This window comes from Vombatus ursinus, unplaced genomic scaffold (assembly GCF_900497805.2).
Source record: "Vombatus ursinus unplaced genomic scaffold, bare-nosed wombat genome assembly UNPS02012179.1, whole genome shotgun sequence".
NCBI classification, from domain to species: Eukaryota; Metazoa; Chordata; class Mammalia; order Diprotodontia; family Vombatidae; genus Vombatus; species Vombatus ursinus.
In genome coordinates this window covers 6,909,950-6,927,793 of record NW_020951957.1, presented here as the reverse complement: position 1 = coordinate 6,927,793, position 17,844 = coordinate 6,909,950, and positions in this window count along the sequence as shown.

The following is a 17,844-nucleotide window of genomic DNA, read 5'->3' as shown; positions in this document are numbered from 1 at the left end:
AAAATCAGAAAGGAAATTATCCCTGTCCTCAAGAAGTTTGCATTCTACTGGAGAGAAACAATATACACACGCAAAATTCAATACAAAGTGGTAGATAACATTAATAACTTGTGGTTGGAAGGGGATTTAAACAACAAAAACAATAACAACTAATTTCTGCTTATCCTAACCAGAAGGCCTATCCTAATATGAAATTGGCTGTCTCTGGAGGTAGTGGATTCCCCAGCAATGGAGTCCCAAGAAAAGATAGATAGCCATTTCTTGTGTGCATTGAATAGGGTGTTCTTTCTCAGGTAGTCACTGGATTAGCACTGATATACCTCCCAATTCTGAAATCCTATAATTCTATGTTGTCTAAATGAGTACAATTCATATGTTGGATAAGATAACTATGTACACATATGCCTTATGTTTCCCTCTTGATCAACCTTCATTACTAAAATTTCAAATAAATATCTACATGCAAATAACTGGCACATAATGATGTAGTAGCAAGAGTCCTGTGTTTAGAACCATGAAGATTTAGGTTTAAATCCTGTCCCTGATACTTGGCAGTTTCATTACTGTTGGCAAATCCCTTAACTTCAGTGTACCTCTGTTAATCCCCAAGGACTTGCTTACTAAGTCATGGATAGTTGGGATTTACATTGGGGAAGAGATTTGCCACAACTGGAATTTCTCATTGGATTCTTTTCTGTATTTCCATACATGAAAATAATCACTTTAGGTTCAAAGTAATTGTGTATGTTTGAAATGATGAACCAAATTTGTAATTGATTTAGGATTTGTAGATAGCCAAACAAAATACTTTGAACCAGTTAAGCATTTTATGTCCCAAAATGTTAGTCCTGTCATCTGAAACGATAGGCTAGAGTACCTAGGTTCACTATAATCCTGCCTTTAGACAGATAATTAGTAAACATATTAACAGTTCACATCCCCAGATAGAGAGAAAACACTATATCAGTGAGACTAGGAGTTGGGATCCCAATTTTTTGCCAAGAAATATAACTCTCTCTCTCGCCTGTCTCCTGGAGCTGTCCAGGGCTTTCATGCCTTAAACAAAGAACATAATGAGATGAACAGGTCTGGGTCAGACACAAGTGCCTGTGATATGTAAGATTAGCTCAATAAGATGCAGGCTTTCATAGAATAAAATAACAGGATTAGGAATGAGCACCTATTACAATCAGCTGGAGTAAGGCAGGAGGAGGGAATATGAATCACTAATTCCTATATATTCTCCACATTTCTTTTCTTTGCCTTTCCTTAATTTCAGCATTCCAGTCATCCAAATAAGCTCCCAAAACAACCACAACAAAACCACTGACAGAATTATACTTTGCTGTTTGTCCCTTTACCTTTCAACTGTCCTTTGTCCCTGGAAAGTAGATGATGTCACTACCACTAATGTCATATGCTATTGCTCCTGGTGGCTAGTAGGAAGCACCATAACTATCTTCCCAGAGTGTTCTCTTTCATTTTTGTGGGACTCTCTTTTAAATCTTGCCTTAATTCCAAACAATGTGGATGTGAGGGGAAATTTTTCAAATCCTGTATGTCCCTATAGATAGTCTTCCTTCATCTACAAGTGTCACACCAACAAAGACCTAGAAACATACACTATATTTTTCTGGGTTGTATAGTAGAAAGGATACAAGATTTGGAGTGTGAAGACCTGGGATTAAGTCTCGGGTCTGTCACTACCACTGTGAACTGAGGGAAGTCACTTAAGTTCTTTCAGTTTCAATTTCCTCAACTGTAAAATTAAAGGGTTGAACTGGGTGACATTTGAGGTCAATTCTAGCTCTCATCTTATGAATTTACATGAAGACTTTCTTGACCTCTGCAACTCTTAGAATGTTCCCTTCAAAAACTCCTTGTATTCATTCATTTTAAAATCTATTCTGCATATACTTATATTTGTATATATTGTGTGGACATCAGGATAAATGATTCTTTAGGGCAGAGATAATTTCACTGTTCTGTTTGTATTCCAGTTCCATGCACAGTGCCTGGCATATAGCAAACAATTAATGAATACTTAACGGAGTGATTGTTTATCCTATGATCAGCTGATGCAAACATGATTATGTTGAATTCTCTTTACATCAATGAGAAAATTATCTGGATATTTGCTAACTTTTCCTTTTTTGTGGTTTTAAAAATAACAATTTTGCCCCAAGGGCACTGTTGTACTTATCATACACACTGATCACTATTATCATAGCCATCTGAGGGGAATATGGCACCAACTTAATTTTAATGCTAAAACAATTACAATTAGTATTAATTCTATGTTTTCAATGGAAAATAATGAAGTGATTATTTAGGCTGTGTCAGCCAAAAAATTTCCCAGGATGCTTTGGAAAGGATATCAGGAAATCATCAAATTTCAACTTTGGAAGTGACCTTAGTGACTATCTAGTCCTATGCATGCCCAAGCAAAAATTTTCTTTAGAGTAGACAACATATGGAATTGAATATGTTAGCAAATAATGCCCATATGCTCAAAATATGTCATTTTGACAAACACATCAACTTCCGATTTGTAAATGAAATTTTTAGAGGTCTATCCAGTCCTATAATTCATGTGATATATGCCACTTGTTTTCTCACATTTTTCATAATCTAATTTTTGAGATGCGTATAACCTGTAAATAATTTCAGATAATACTTATTTTAAAAATTACATTGTTTGATTTGTTATTAATTCTTGCTAACTTTCATGTGATGGCTAATTGAAATATACATGTACTGATTCTCAACATTGTCAAAAGGTTAAGTAACTTAGAATTAATTAATGAATTAATGCTGGGTCATAATTAGTGGATTCATGTTAGCTCATAATTAATTAGTGCTAGCTCACATTTTTATTTCACTTTAAGTTTTGCAAAGTGTTCTTTTATATCAACACTGAGTCTAGTAGTGCATGTTTTAAATAAAACAGCAATAAATTCCTAAAATATCTAAACATACCTGAATAGAGATTAAGAATGTTAAGAAAATTGTGAGAGTATCACTAGTCCAGATGTCTGGTAATAGTGAAAGGATGTGGCATTTCTGTACTGATGAATTTTGCCACCAATGGTAGACATGGCCTAGAATGAATTAGATATCACTATTAAGTTCTGGGGGTCAGAGAATCAGAATTATGGTTTCTAAGTTGGAGCAATATTGCCATCCCATTGGTGTTCACTTTCAAATCAGTGTCTATGGACTTCTAATAAGATGGCCGATGAAGTCATGAGGGGTCCTTCATTCTCAGGATCACCCTCAAATATAGTTATAAGAAAACTGAATAAAAAACACACATAATTTTTCATACAAAAACTAAAACTAGTTTACCAGACAATAAGTTACAATAAAATAAATAAAATTTAAAAGTGAAAGAAATACTCAGCAATGTAAGGATCTAAGACATCTCCAAAGGTCTCATGATGGAAAATGCTATCCACATCGAAAGAAAGAACTACGGAGTTTAAATGCAGATCAAAGCATGCTATTTGCTATTATTTTATTCTGTTTTGTTTTCTCTTTCTTGTGGTTCCTCCTATTGGTTCTAATTCTTCCTTACAACATCACTAATGTGAAAATATGTTTAATAGGAATGTATATGTATAGCCTATATCAGATGGTGTGCCATCTTGGGGAGGGAGGTAAAGAGGAAAGGGGTGAAAAATTCAAAACTCAAAAGCTTATAGAAGTGATTGTTGATAAATTAAAATAAATTAATAAAAAAGTAAAAGAAATAAAAAAAGAAGAAATAAACATCCAAATACCATGAGAAGTCACACTATAAATGTCCCAATGAAATTCATTAAAAATATAATTACAGATATCATGGATGCTCTAAAACATTAAAAGAAAATAAGTCAACAATTATAAAGTATTAAAGAAGATTAATAGAAACATTTGAAAAGATATTGGTGGTACTGCATATTATTAAAAGACAAAAGGGGGAATATGAAAATATTAGTGGAATCAGGTAAGGGAAAATAATAAAGTGAAGGACAGATTGGTAGACAGTGTGGTTGAAATGAAGAAAGAAAGAAAGAAAAAACCAAGTTCAGAAAATGATTCAGCTGCAGGAATAGGGGTGGGGTGGATGGGGAGGCAGAGATTGAGAAGGAATGAAGAATCAGCATCATTTCTTATCTCCTGGCAATTTAAGCAGCTGAGTGAAAGCAGCTGAGTTTGCAGTTTGTTTGTTATAAAACAAGGGGCTAGGTCGGATAAGGGCTTCTCATATTCCCTAAATATTTCTAAGGATATAAAGTGGTATGCGCCTAGGTCTACGGTGGAGAGAAAGCCAGTTTATGCTAAAGTTTCAAAATATTTTTGATGTTATCTATATCCTTTGTTAAATTTTAAAAGCAATCTAGGACAATTTATGAAGTTTACTTTCACCTTCACCCCAGACTTGCTTTCTTCCAACTTAATAAAACCAAAGGCAGAAATTCTCGTATACGTGGAAAATTAATTTGGAGAAGGCTCAATCTGATTGGGACAAGGGACAGTCTGACTAGGGTGAAGTTATGGTAGGGCAGGGCACATAGGCAGTTTAGAGAGGATTGAACACTGGAATCATAAGACCTAAGTTCAAATTCAACCTCAGACATTCACTAGATGTGTGACCCTGAGCAGGTCAGTTAACCTCTATTTGCTTCAGTTTCCTCAGTTGTAAGATGGGGATGATAATAACATATGTCTCTCAGGGCTGTGGTGAAGATCAAACAAGATAATATTTATAAAGCACTTACTATAGTGACTAGCACATAGTTGATGCTATATAAACACTAGTGTTACTGTTAATTTTGTTGTTGTTAGAGGGGAATGAGATGCCTAATCTGTAAGTTATCTGATCTTTGTTCCTATAAGAATGAACAGGAGAAGGAAAATCAGGTGAAGGTAGTGATTTGGGCAAGGATTGTCCTGGCAAAGAACTGGGACCCTGTGTGTAGCCCTGCAGACTGGGTGATAGATAGATGAAGGGCCCATGTGAAATGGATGTTCCCTGAGTTATGTCAATGCTCTGAACCATTGCACCAGTTGCCTTAATTATGACTCAGGTCATTAGATTATAGGAGCTTAGATTCAGAGACAGGATGGACCAGGGAGATCATTTAATTCAATATACCCATTTTACAGAGTAGTAAAATGAAGTCCAGGAAGATTAACTAACTTGCCCATGGTGATGTAGGTAATGGGCATCAGAGGTAGGATAGGTCCTCTTACTCCATAGATTCTTGATTACATGGTACAAATTTTTGCTCTATTATGGAGTGTCTTAAAAATACTGTGCTCCTTTCCAGAAACAATCAAGTTTTAATTTGAAGTTTGGTTGAATGTTTCTCATTCTTGTAATAGCAAAACAAAGCTACTCTCCTTTTGTGTCTAGGTCAGAAACTATAAATATGTTGAAATATTAGAATGGGAGGAAACCAATCAAAGTAAAGTTAATTACTGGCTAATAGCCATAAAGAATAAAACTTAAGGTTAGTAGAATGCAGGTAGATTTATTAACAATTGAAGACCATCATAAGAGGGCTCACTAAATACAAACTTGGAAATAACTCATATTGGAAATTAAGGTCTAACTTCCCAACTTCCTCCCTCATTTTTCAATAATGAATTAATAGGAATGCTTAAAAAAAAAGAAAATGTATTAAACTAATTGATGGAATTTTAAAAATGAATGATGAGAAGATCTTTTATATTTCAGTTTTGACTTCATAGGAAGTACCATTGATAAGATGTTAAGGATAAGGAAGTTTAAAATGGGAACTGTTCAAAGACTCTAAATACAGGGAAAAGTTGATCTGCATTGCTTGCATCAAAGAGAAAATAGACTCCTTAATGATCCCTTCTGTGACAACTAAGGGTAACAACCTCCTTACAGATGACGGCCAAAATTAGATACTTCCATTTGCAAATCTACTTCCTCTGACAAGGAGCCCAAGCTGACAGACATTACCTCTTGGTAAGATGGGACAATAAAGCTTCATCTTTCAAATGAGTGATTTGTGTGATGAAGGCCAAGACTTAATTACTTAGGAAAAAAACCTACTGCAAAATAAGGATAGAGTTTGTTGATAATGAGTTAAGAAATGCTTAATCAGATATGTTTTATGGTTTTAAATATAATGAGGTGAGTTTCAAGACGTTGACTAGGTTTTTGAATTGTTCAGACTAGGAAAAGAGATGTGTTGGCAATGTTAAAGTGATCTTAACAACTTGTTATAAATAATACTTACCTGAATAAACTATGGGAAAATGCTGTGCTTTGAAAAAAATGTAACAAATGACTTTAAAGGTGCAGACTTAAAACTGTTAGTCATTGGTAACTAAACTGGCAGCCTTCTGCCAACACCACTCACTGGCACTTTGAAGCTTGATGTTGGGTGCCTTGTCAGGCCATTCATCACCACCTGTCACTTGAAAACATAAATTAAAATTCAGCATTTCCCCCCAGATCTATTAGGAGGCAAGTGTGTTTGTCTGGAGTCCCCACGGAAAAATTATGGCATAAAGTCAACCTTTTAAAAAATGTATACATTAGTATTAGTGTAGGCGGAGACCTAAAATGGTCAACATTTGCTTCACAGCCAAAAAAAAATTATCCTGAAATAGAGCAAAGAAAAATCACTCTAAGTGAGAAAAAATAGTTGTCCAAAATGAGTATTAAGTTAAAAGCCTCTAATTTTACAAATCATAGTAATTTGACAGGTTTCTATGTTAATGGTGAAGAATGACATCAAATGTGTCTGCTTAGTTTCACCAAAATGTCAAAGGAGAGAAAAAGAGACTTCTTTTTCTGGTTTCTTTGAAATATTTTATTAACACATATGTGCTTTAAATGAGAGTCAGAAATGGTAAATAACTATGATAAATAAGCCAAGTTTGATGCATTTGACCATAAAGGGCCATTCTATAATTATGGGAATTTTATTCTCATTTTAAAAGTAATTACATTGAAAGGGTATGAATGTAAAAGACTGGATCTAAAAAACACTCCCAAACTGTATATTGTATGACTAGACAAGGGTAGTCTTGAGAAGTAACCATTGGCATATATACTAATGTTGTCCCTGATTGACATATTTGAGTATAATTGAGCATTTTGTTGGTGAGATGTTAATATAGGTTAAGTGGTCCATCAGTAGTTCTATGGTACTGCCAGTTAAAATGGCCCGTTTACTAGTATTAAGACAAATAGCTTTTAATTAGACATATAGCCATACACAACAGTGGGAAGTACCACTGGCACTGCTTTTGACCTGATTTTTTCAATGTGAGACTACTACTGTTCATCTCTTTGAAAATGAGCTTACATTGATCACCAAAACAATGTAAAAGCAAACAACTAAAGTAAAACAAAAGCCTGAAATAAGCAAACAGACAAAATATTTTTATTGTCAATTTTTCTTAAAAACTTGTACCTTTTAAAAAAAATTGCAGTGTATGTTCAGCTCTATTAGAGTTTCATGGGATGAAAGAAAGTCTTTTTCCCTAAGGTTTAACCTTCGTAAGTTCCCCAAGCAGCAAAGGGCAGACAGATTGTTTTGAGATGAAGTAGAGTTGTGCATGTCTTTGAAATCATTATTGCTAGACCCTCCAATCTGCTGTATATCAATCCAAAGCAAAGGTTACTCATGGAAGAGGTTTTCTAATCAAGTCAAAATTTGGCACCAGGAAATCAAACAAACACATTTCATCTTCTGTTTTCAGATGCCTACATATTACTCCAATCTGTTATTGTTATTTTTGGAAGAAACAGTAATGGCAATATTTGAGGATCTCTGAAAGAAGTGATTTTCTAATATGGTAACCCCTTAACATATTTTCTATCTTTGTTTTGTGTGGGGGGAGAGTCTAGGGTAGCAGAGCCATGAGCGCAAAATACTTCCTAAATCCTAAAAACAGGTTGGAGTCCAAAAGCAAGAGAGAACTTTTAAAAATCCCTAATTGGGAGAGGTACTATTATCATCTTCTAGAGTCTATTAAAAGAATATTTGAATTGTGTTGAAGTGATTAATTGGCCTCAAACTCATGAAAATTTAAAGCCCTAAGAGCAATTATTTGTCATTCATGTTACAAAAATCAGAATGTATAAGTCAGAAAATAGTGTAGAAGCTTAAGAATAAGAATAATAATGAGCTTTATGACATATGCAACAATACATGGTCAATTGGACTTTCTTTGAATAGGTAGTACATTGCTCATAACAGGGTCTTAGTAATGTTTGTTGAATTAATGAATGAATGCATGAAGTAATGGGCTGAAGAGGTATGGCATGAATGTGGTTAGTTTCTACCTTTGTGCTATTGGTCCTTGAATGTGTATTAGAACTTCCTGGGCAGTCACATTCAGAGCATGGACTTAACTGGGTTTCTCAAGTCAGAGCCTTTATTAGGAATTCGAATTCCCAAGGAAACATCACAAAGCAGAAAGGTTATCTCAAATAAACTCTCTAAGGAAAAAAAATGTAAATGAAGTATAGTGAAAAACTTGATCCTAAGATCATAAGACATTTTTTTTGGAGGTGGGAGGGGGCTTGAATATTGCTTTATGGAAAAGGACAGATACCTAGGGAGAAAATGATAGTCCTGTTGGTTAGGCTGATGGGGGAAAGAAGGGTGCTATTTGGCACATTCCTATTGTAACTAATTTGTGCAAATCAGGCACTGAGCGTAGTTTTGTTATCCACCAAAGGAGTGAAGGTGCTGTTAGTACCTTCTAAATTTCAGTTGCCTGGGTCAAAGCTGTAGTCATCTTACTCCAGTCACAGCTCTGATATATGTCCTCTGTGCAGCCTCCAAAACTGATCTGAATCCTTGAAATACTTCTAAGAGTTCTCTTTCAAAGATTACCCTTCCAATCTTTTACACTAATTCTTTTCCCATACAAAATGAATTTTGTTTAACCTTATTCTTTTATTCCTATATGTGGATCTCACATGCTCATATTTAGACCTTATACATTATCTCCTTTCACTTTTTCACTTCAATCTTGATAAGAGAAAAGGGGAAAAGAAAGGGGAATAAGTGGGGAAGGGAATAAGCACTTATAAAGTACCTACTATGTGCCAGGCACTGTGCTAAGCACTTTTAACAAACTATCTTATTTGATCCACACAACAGTACTGTGGGGTATGTGCTGTTATTAACAGGAAACTGATACAAACAGATTAAGTGGTTTGCCCAGAGTTATACAGCTAATGAATATCTGAGGCTGGATTTGAACTCATGATCTGTTGACTTGAGTTCCAGTGTTCTATACACTGAACCATCTAGTTACACCAATTAAAATTATTGGCTTTGGAGTTTTGTAGCAGGAAACTAACATCTATCTTTGGATTTTCCTTCAGTGTTTCCTCTTTCCATTTTACTCATATTTCTGTCCTTTTTTTATGTTTCTTATTTCTGTATAATGCTCTGCTGGTTTTTTTCACACCCACATAGGTTAGTTCTTTCTTATCTCTTCTTTCTTCCTGGTCTATGTTACTCTCCTTTTCCCTTGTGGCTTCTCAATTTGTCCTATCACTTTCTATTTGTTCCCACTGTATACTTCTCATTTTTTCTTATACTTGAACTACTCTCTTCCCCTCTATACTTTAGAAAAAGGTCCTACTGAGGAAAACAAAGGCACAGAGAAAAGGCTGGAGGAAAAGCTGACCAGGATTCTCTGACTTCATGCAATTTTCCATTATATTCGGCTTCATGTGTGAGGCATCCAACTATGGCTTGGGTCACACTGGTAGTAGTTGGAGAGGCCAAAACTTGCTGTGGGTAAGAAATGTCCCACAGTCTCCAGGGCAGCTGGCAACACTCTGCATTTGACATTGCAGTTTCTGTCTTATATCCTGATTGTGTTTAAGGTGAAAGGGTGATTAGCATTTGATGAAACCAGTGATGAGTCCCTTGCATAACAGAACGGCCAACGTGAGGTCTGAAGAGAAAAAACTGACAAGACCTATTGCAGGTTGTTGCTGCTGCTGTTTTTAAAATTGCCTGAGAATTATGAGAAACATTCATTAAACCATTAAACTGTTGGGAAAATATAATTAGCAAGAAACATATAAAATACATATGTATATATTACATATACATATACCTGTATGTGATATATCAAAGAATGAAGTAACTTGCCAATGATGTCAAAATTGTAAAGGTTTTGAATCAAATATATATGTGTATATATGTATATATGTATGTATATAAATGTATCTATATGTGTATATCCACATATATGAAAATATACCTGGAAAGAGGAGACATACATTTATACACATGGGTGCATATATATACACATACATGTGATATGTATCTATGGCCAAACACATATATACACATGTATATATCTATATCTATATCTATATACATACATGCCCATATACGTGTACAGATAGAGACAGAGAAATGCATAGAGAAGCAAAGACAGAAGAGAGAATATTAAAATATTGACCCTGTTTCCAGCTCAGACATTGCAGTCATTAGCAGAACCAACCCTCAGAAGAAACCAGATATCCCCATAAACTGTTGACTAAATGTCAACCACAGATTATAGCAAGGTATTTTGAGAAAGAGACAGGAGGAAGCATGTACCAAGCAAGTCAACACCTGTCCTCAGACCCATAGGGAGACAGTTTGGAAACTGAGGGAAAAAACCCCAGAAATTGCATTTTCTTCCCCAGATCAGCATAGTATATTACCATCCTAATGACCATAGGACCTTTCTATCTGACATAGTAAAAACTTCATATAAATGTTATCTCTCAATATTTTATTGATAGTTTCTTGAGATTGGGGATTTTCTTGCTTTTCTGCTTGTATTTCCAGCACTTAGCACAATGTTTTGCACATAGTAAGTGATTTTTCATTCACTCATTGCGGGTTTCTATCATTAATCTCAGTTAAACAATATCCTGTATCTTTCCTACATCCCAAAAATAATTCATAGGTCTGGTGATTTCAAGTTTAATGTTCTTTCACTGATAGTTGTAAATTACCCATTTATTGAAAAAGAGAATAAGATTATTATGATCACCGTTTTACATATGAGAAAAATATCAGAACTAAATAACTTGCCAATGGTGACAAAACCGTTAAGGGTTTGAGCCAGGACTCAAATCTTCCTTTCTGGATTACAGGTCTAGTACTCTTTTACTACATCACAATATCCACTTGTGTCACTTACAAAATCAGGATGATAATATTTGTGTGATCTTACTTTGCAAAACTGATATGAATGGGGTCAATACAACATACAAATGCTGTACAACACAGGAGATAAATCACTATCTAGTCTCTGCTTGAAGACCTCCAGCAAAGGGGCAATATGTGAAAGTATAATGTTCTTTTTGCTGAACTATATGACAATTTTCTCACATGTGAAATTAGGCTGGTAATGCATGCAGTATCTAACTTTACAGAGTTGTTATACAAAAAGTGTTTTGGAAACTACTAAATAAATATTATTTATTATTATGTACAACAGACAGAAAATACCTTAATAAGATCACTTAGAGTGCTCAATTCTGGACAAACCTAGTTGGAGAGATCAATAAATTATTAGATGAACAGAATTGAATCTAGTTTGTAGTGCATTAGTTAGATTTGAAAGCTGTTGAGCTTTCATTAATGTTTTCATATCATTTTTGAAAGTTTCCTATAGAATGACCCAGAAATTTTCCCTGGGCTTTTTTCTCAGTGAATATATACATCTATATGTTCATGGACATATATACACACACATATCTATATAAATGAATATATATATATATATATATATACACATATATGCATACATACTCACAACTTTATGTTTATCCCTACTAAAATTCTTCTAATTAGACAATGAAATGTTCTGACCTGGTAAGCTTGCCCTGGATCTGACTCAGTTATCCAATGCATTACCTACCTCTTCTGGCATTTAAATATTGGGAGACTTGATAAGCATCATAATTAAATGAATTAAATGTAAAATAAGCTAAATGAGTTAAAATGAACTAAATGTAAAATATTGTCCTGGGGTTAAAAATTCAGCATCATACTTATAAGATGAGGAGCCATTATTACACAGGAAACCTTCTTTAAAAAACCTGGGTATGGTCTTCCCATTCAATAAAAGTGATAAGACATTTAAATATGTTATTTAGTCTACATTTTAATCTTAGGCTACATTTCAAAAAAAAGTAAGAGTAGCCAGAAAAATAGTGATGGTCCTATTATACTCTGACCTACTCACCTCACATCTAAGATACATTTCTATTCTAGGTATCACATTTTCAGAAAGTAATGACTTTTAAATTTTAAAATTTAGTTTGACTGAAAAAATTTTATTGTTTTTCAATTAACAAAAATATATTTTCATAAAACATTCCCACAATGCTGGAAAAGAAAAAAGAACAAAAATTTTTTTACAAACATGCATAGGAAAGTAAGACAAATTTCCTCATTGGCCAAGTCTAAATATACATATATGTACATACGTACCCACTCACACACAGAGTGTGTAACCTGAGTCATTTATAACCTAAGTCCATTGCATCTTTATTAGGAGATGGGTAGCACATTTCACTATAGGTCTTCTAAAATTGTGGTCAGTGTTTTCATTGATAGTTTTTAAGTCTTTTAAAGTCATTTACCTTTACAATGGTGCTATTTCATAAATTGTTCTGATTCTTCTCACTTTCCTATGCATCAGATCATAAAAGTCTTTCCAAGGTTCCTCTGAAATGGTTCCCTTTACCATTTTATTATAGCAAACATAAACATATATATATACATATATGTATAGTACATATTCTATTATTTGTTCAGTCATTCCCTAACTAAAATGTACCTCTTTAGTTTCTAATTCTTTGCCATGACAAAGATGTACTCTATAAATATTTTTTTGCATCCATATGTACAAAATCTTTCCTTGGTTGAGGAAGGGCATTAATAAACTAGATAATATCCAAAGGAGGGTGACCATGGTGAAGGACCTGGAGGTCATTCCACATAATGACTGTGAAAAAACTGGGGATATTAACCTGAAAAGGTGTAGACTTAGGGAGAAGATGACATATACAGTTGAGTATTTTAAGGAATGTCATGTGGAAGAGGGAATAGATTTTTTTTTCCCCAAATGTGGTCTCAGAGACAAGAAAGTTCAGAGAGAGGTAGTCCTAGGCTTGATGTAGCAGTAAACTGCAAAATAATTAAAGCTATCTACAATGAGTTGATGGGATGCTGTGTTTTCTTTCATGGGATCTTTAAGCAAAGGCTACATGATTACTTATCAGATATATTGGAAGGGGATTGCATGTTTCTTCAGAGGTAGTTTGAAATAAGTGGTCTCGAGGTACCCACTAACTTGAGGTCCAAAGCAATGGGGATAGATGAAATCACTAAGGGAAAGAATTCAAGTACTAGAACTGCGGACACCGTAATTCCATTATATGCTTAAAAGGCAAGTGATTTAATAGCTGCTTGATGGAGAAATTGAGTGGAAAGTTCATCAGGAACAGAAACAAATATGTTGGTGCAGAAAATAGGATACATAAGAACAAATTACAAGTTATTCAATTTGAAATTATTAAATTATAGGAAATATTTAGGAATCTAGCAGAGACACAGCACCACTAATTGCTTCCCCCCTCCTTTTTGGTTAACATAACACTACTTGATAATTTGTTTTAATACATAACTTTAAGCAACCTCAAGTTTATTCTCACTATTAGAGCATAAGAATTCTTTAGAAAGGTATTCAATTATTTAGGGAAATTTTCTGCAACCTAATGTATTCAATAAATCTATTTAGTCACTTTATTGAGCACCTAGATTATAACAAAGGGGTCAAAGGCTAGGCCTACAGGTGTCCAAATGAATTATAAGGCATGATTCCATTGTACAAGGATAGGTTGAAGGACCTAAGGAAGATATGACAGATGCTCCAAGTACTTAAAAAGCTGTTATATGGGAGATAGATTAAACTTGTCCTTTTTACCCCAGATAAAAGTAACGAAATGATAAAAATAACAAAAAGACAAACTTGGGCCTAATATAATGGGAAACAAATTAACAAACTTCCTATTAACTGGAGTTTTCATAAACTGGAATAGCCTGCTTCAGAAAGCATCAAGATATCCCTTAGCGGATGTCTTAAAATGAAAATTAGATGATCAGAGGTGTATTGTAGTATGGATTTTTTCCCCAAATGTGAGTTGAATTCTGAGATTTTATGATTTTATAAAGATTCATTGAAGGATAATTTCCCAATGCATTGATATTTTATATTGATGTAAATTTAAATCTGGTCTGCTTTTACGTTTCTTATTGCATCCTCAAACATGGCAAAGAATATGTGATTAATTTAAATCACAACTTAATTATTAAACTGCTTTACTTTTCTCCTTTGAGTGAGAGTGTTGATAGTCAATTCTGAACATGTACTGAGGATATAAATACAAAAATAGAATAGATCCTGACTTCATATAGCTTTCATTTATAAAGGGATTGGATTTGATGATTTCAAAGATCCTATCCAGCTCTAAATCTATCCTATTGTGATTCTGATTATGCTAATGTTACCCAAAGGGGTTATGTATCTTAAATTTTTTTTACTGTTCATATACATCAAAGCCTTAAAAACTTCCTTAAATTCCATTTATACATCATTATTTGGAATTTGGAGAAAAAGTAGCTGAGTGTTCATCAGTTGAGAAGGGCTGAACAAATTATTATATATATATGTATATATATATATAATATATAATATATAATAAAATGTTGCCATGTCATAAGAAATTACAAATATAAGGAATTCAGAAAAATATTGGAAAATGAATTAATTCAGAGAAAAAAAGACAAGCAAAACAATGTATATAGTATATAATATATAATGATATATAATATATATAATACAATAATATAAGGGAAATAATAAGAAAAGATATATGGACTCAGATTAAAAACAACAATCAATTTTGATCCTAGAGAACTGATTAGGAAAGACAGTTTCCTCCCTTCAGTAGGCTCATAGGCTGACCAATTCAGAACAGACGGAACCATAAAAGTCCTGTAGCTCAATTTACTTTACAGGGAAAGGTGGCAGAAAGGATAGAGTACTGGTCTTCAGATCCATAAAATTTGAGTTCTCTTTCTTCTTTCTTACTTCCTAGCTGTTTGAGCCTGGGCAAGTTGCTTCATCTCTTTCAGAGTTAGTCCTCTCATCTCAAAAAGGGGGTAATAATAGCACACACCACCTCACAGGGTTCTTGTAAGGATTGAATTAAATAATCTAAAATGCTTTATAAAACAAAGCAATATATAAAGGTGAGTTATTGTTTTGTTATTGACAAGCAAATTGTTGCTCCTGGAGATTAAGTGACTTGCCCAAAAGTATAGATAGTAAAATGGCAGAACAGACATCTTCCCCAAGTCCATCATTCTTTCCATTATGTGAAGCATCCCTTATAGAATGGTGAGGAATTACAAATATGGAATATGGTATATCCTGTTTCTCTTCTTTGTTGTAAGGAAGGATTCAAAGACGTGAAGGGTATACCAGGAAATGGCTGTGATTATTATTTTTTAAAGAGCATCAATTATTTTTTTAAATGTGATAAGGGCATAGTCCCTGGGCACAATCCACTCAGACCACCAACCAGATCATTATTAAGATCAAAGCAGATATACAATGCTAAGGGCTTTCCCTCAAAAGAAGACAGCAGTGATATTTGCCCCAGAATATTTTTCTAAGCAGATAAATATTTTCTTGAAGTCTGCAGTTTTGCAATCCAATGCAGTTCAGAATTGCTACATTAACTATTGTTTGGGATAATGAGTTGACACACACACAGTTCAGCACAGTATAATCACAGATGAACAGCTTCAGCAGTATTACAAAGACTTTGAAACATCCATGGGAAAATAATAAAAGACTTGAAACTGGGATCCAACAGGCCCTTTGCAGTTAACCTTTAAAAAATGCCATCTGAAGCAATTGAAAAGAACCAATACAGTCATTTAAGAAAAAGGTGTCATTATGAAAAGCTCTTCTGAAACATCTCCCTGATTGAACTCCTGGTGTGCAGTGAGTGTATGTACCCATAGCTTGCAGAGGATGGAAGACATTGGCTTTTGAGAAAACAAAAGAATTTTTTTTTATCGTAATGATGAACAGAAAATGGCAGCTAGACCCAGACTATATTGTCTCACCATTTCTTGATGTGAATTTTCTTTCAGCCCATTTAGTATGTAATGGTCTTACCTACCTGACAATGCTGATTAAGATCCTGCAGTTTCAGGCTGCTAAAAGCTCCTTCCTATTCATTCCCCTTCTTTATTAGGACAATTGTGAAACAATGGATGTAGAGATCATGACTTTTTTTTTTCCTTGGCATTGGGATAAGATTAAGCAATAGCCTTAATAAGAATTGCTGGCACCTGGCCAAATTCAGGTTGAGTGAAGGTGGGTTTGAATCATTTTGTATATGGTTGTAGTTAAATGAGAAAAATGTCATAGAAATCAGAGAATCAATGAATTTTAAAGATGAAAGGGAGTTTCACAGCCATCTAGTCAAGAACATTCCTTTAGAAATTACCATAACATACATTTACCAAATAACCATCAATCCCTTGCTTGAAAACTGTCAAGGAGGGGAAACGCACTCCCTCCTGGAACAAACTATTCTATTTTTGAACAGCTCTAATTCTTAAGCAATATTTTTTCTGCCCCAGATAGCAGGCCTGAGTTTACATAATGTCATAATCCAAGGGTCTGTGATTAGCCCTGTACTGTTTAACATATTTTATCAATACCTTGATAAAGATATAGATGATATTCTCATCACACATACAGATGACAAAATAAGCTGGGTAAGATAGCTAACATATTGGATCATAGAGTCAGGGTCTCAGACTATAGCATTGGAATGAATCTAATATGGTGAAATTCAATAGGGATAAATATAAAGACTTGCCCTTAGACACACAAAATAATTTTACATTTATAATGTGGAGGAAATCTATTTATGCTAGTTGTTCTGAAAAATATCTAGGTATTTTTGTGGATTGCATGCTCAATATGAATTAGCAATGTGATAAAACAGTAAAAACAAAAAAAACAAAAAAGGTAACATGATCTTGGGTGGCATTAGGATGGTCATGACTTACAGTAATCAGGAGGTGATAGTCCAATTTAATACATCATACCTCATTTTCAGTATGTGTTCAGTTCTGGCCACCATTGTTTAAGGAGGACACTGTCTAAATGAGGAATGTCCAGAGCAGAGTTAACAAGATGATGAAAAAAATTGGGTCCATGCCATTAAAAGATTAGATGAAAGCAATAGGCATGTTTAGCCTCAGGAGTGATGTGCTAGTGGACTTCAAGATTTTAAAGGGTTATCACGGTGGAGGAAGGATTAAACTTTTCTGGTATGTTTAACCCCAGAAAGAGGAGGAATAAATGGAAGTTGCAAAGAAGCAACTTTAGTCTCATACCCAGGAAACAAAACAAAACAAAATTAACTTTTTTTTCTTTTTTTCCAATTATTCATTTATTAGCATTTATTTCTTTTTAAATTTTGAATTCAAAATTCTCTTCCTTGCTCTATTCCAAACCTTTCGCATCCACTGAGAAGGCAAGCAAAATGATATCAATTATACACATTAAATCACACAAACCATATTTCCTTATTAGCCATATCACAAAAAGAAAGACAAATAAAGGAGAGAAAACAATACTTCAGTTTGCACTCATAGTTCATCATTCTCTTTCTGGAGATGGACAGCATTTTTTCATAATGTCTTTTGGAACTGACTTGGATTATTGTATTTGTCAAAGTATCCA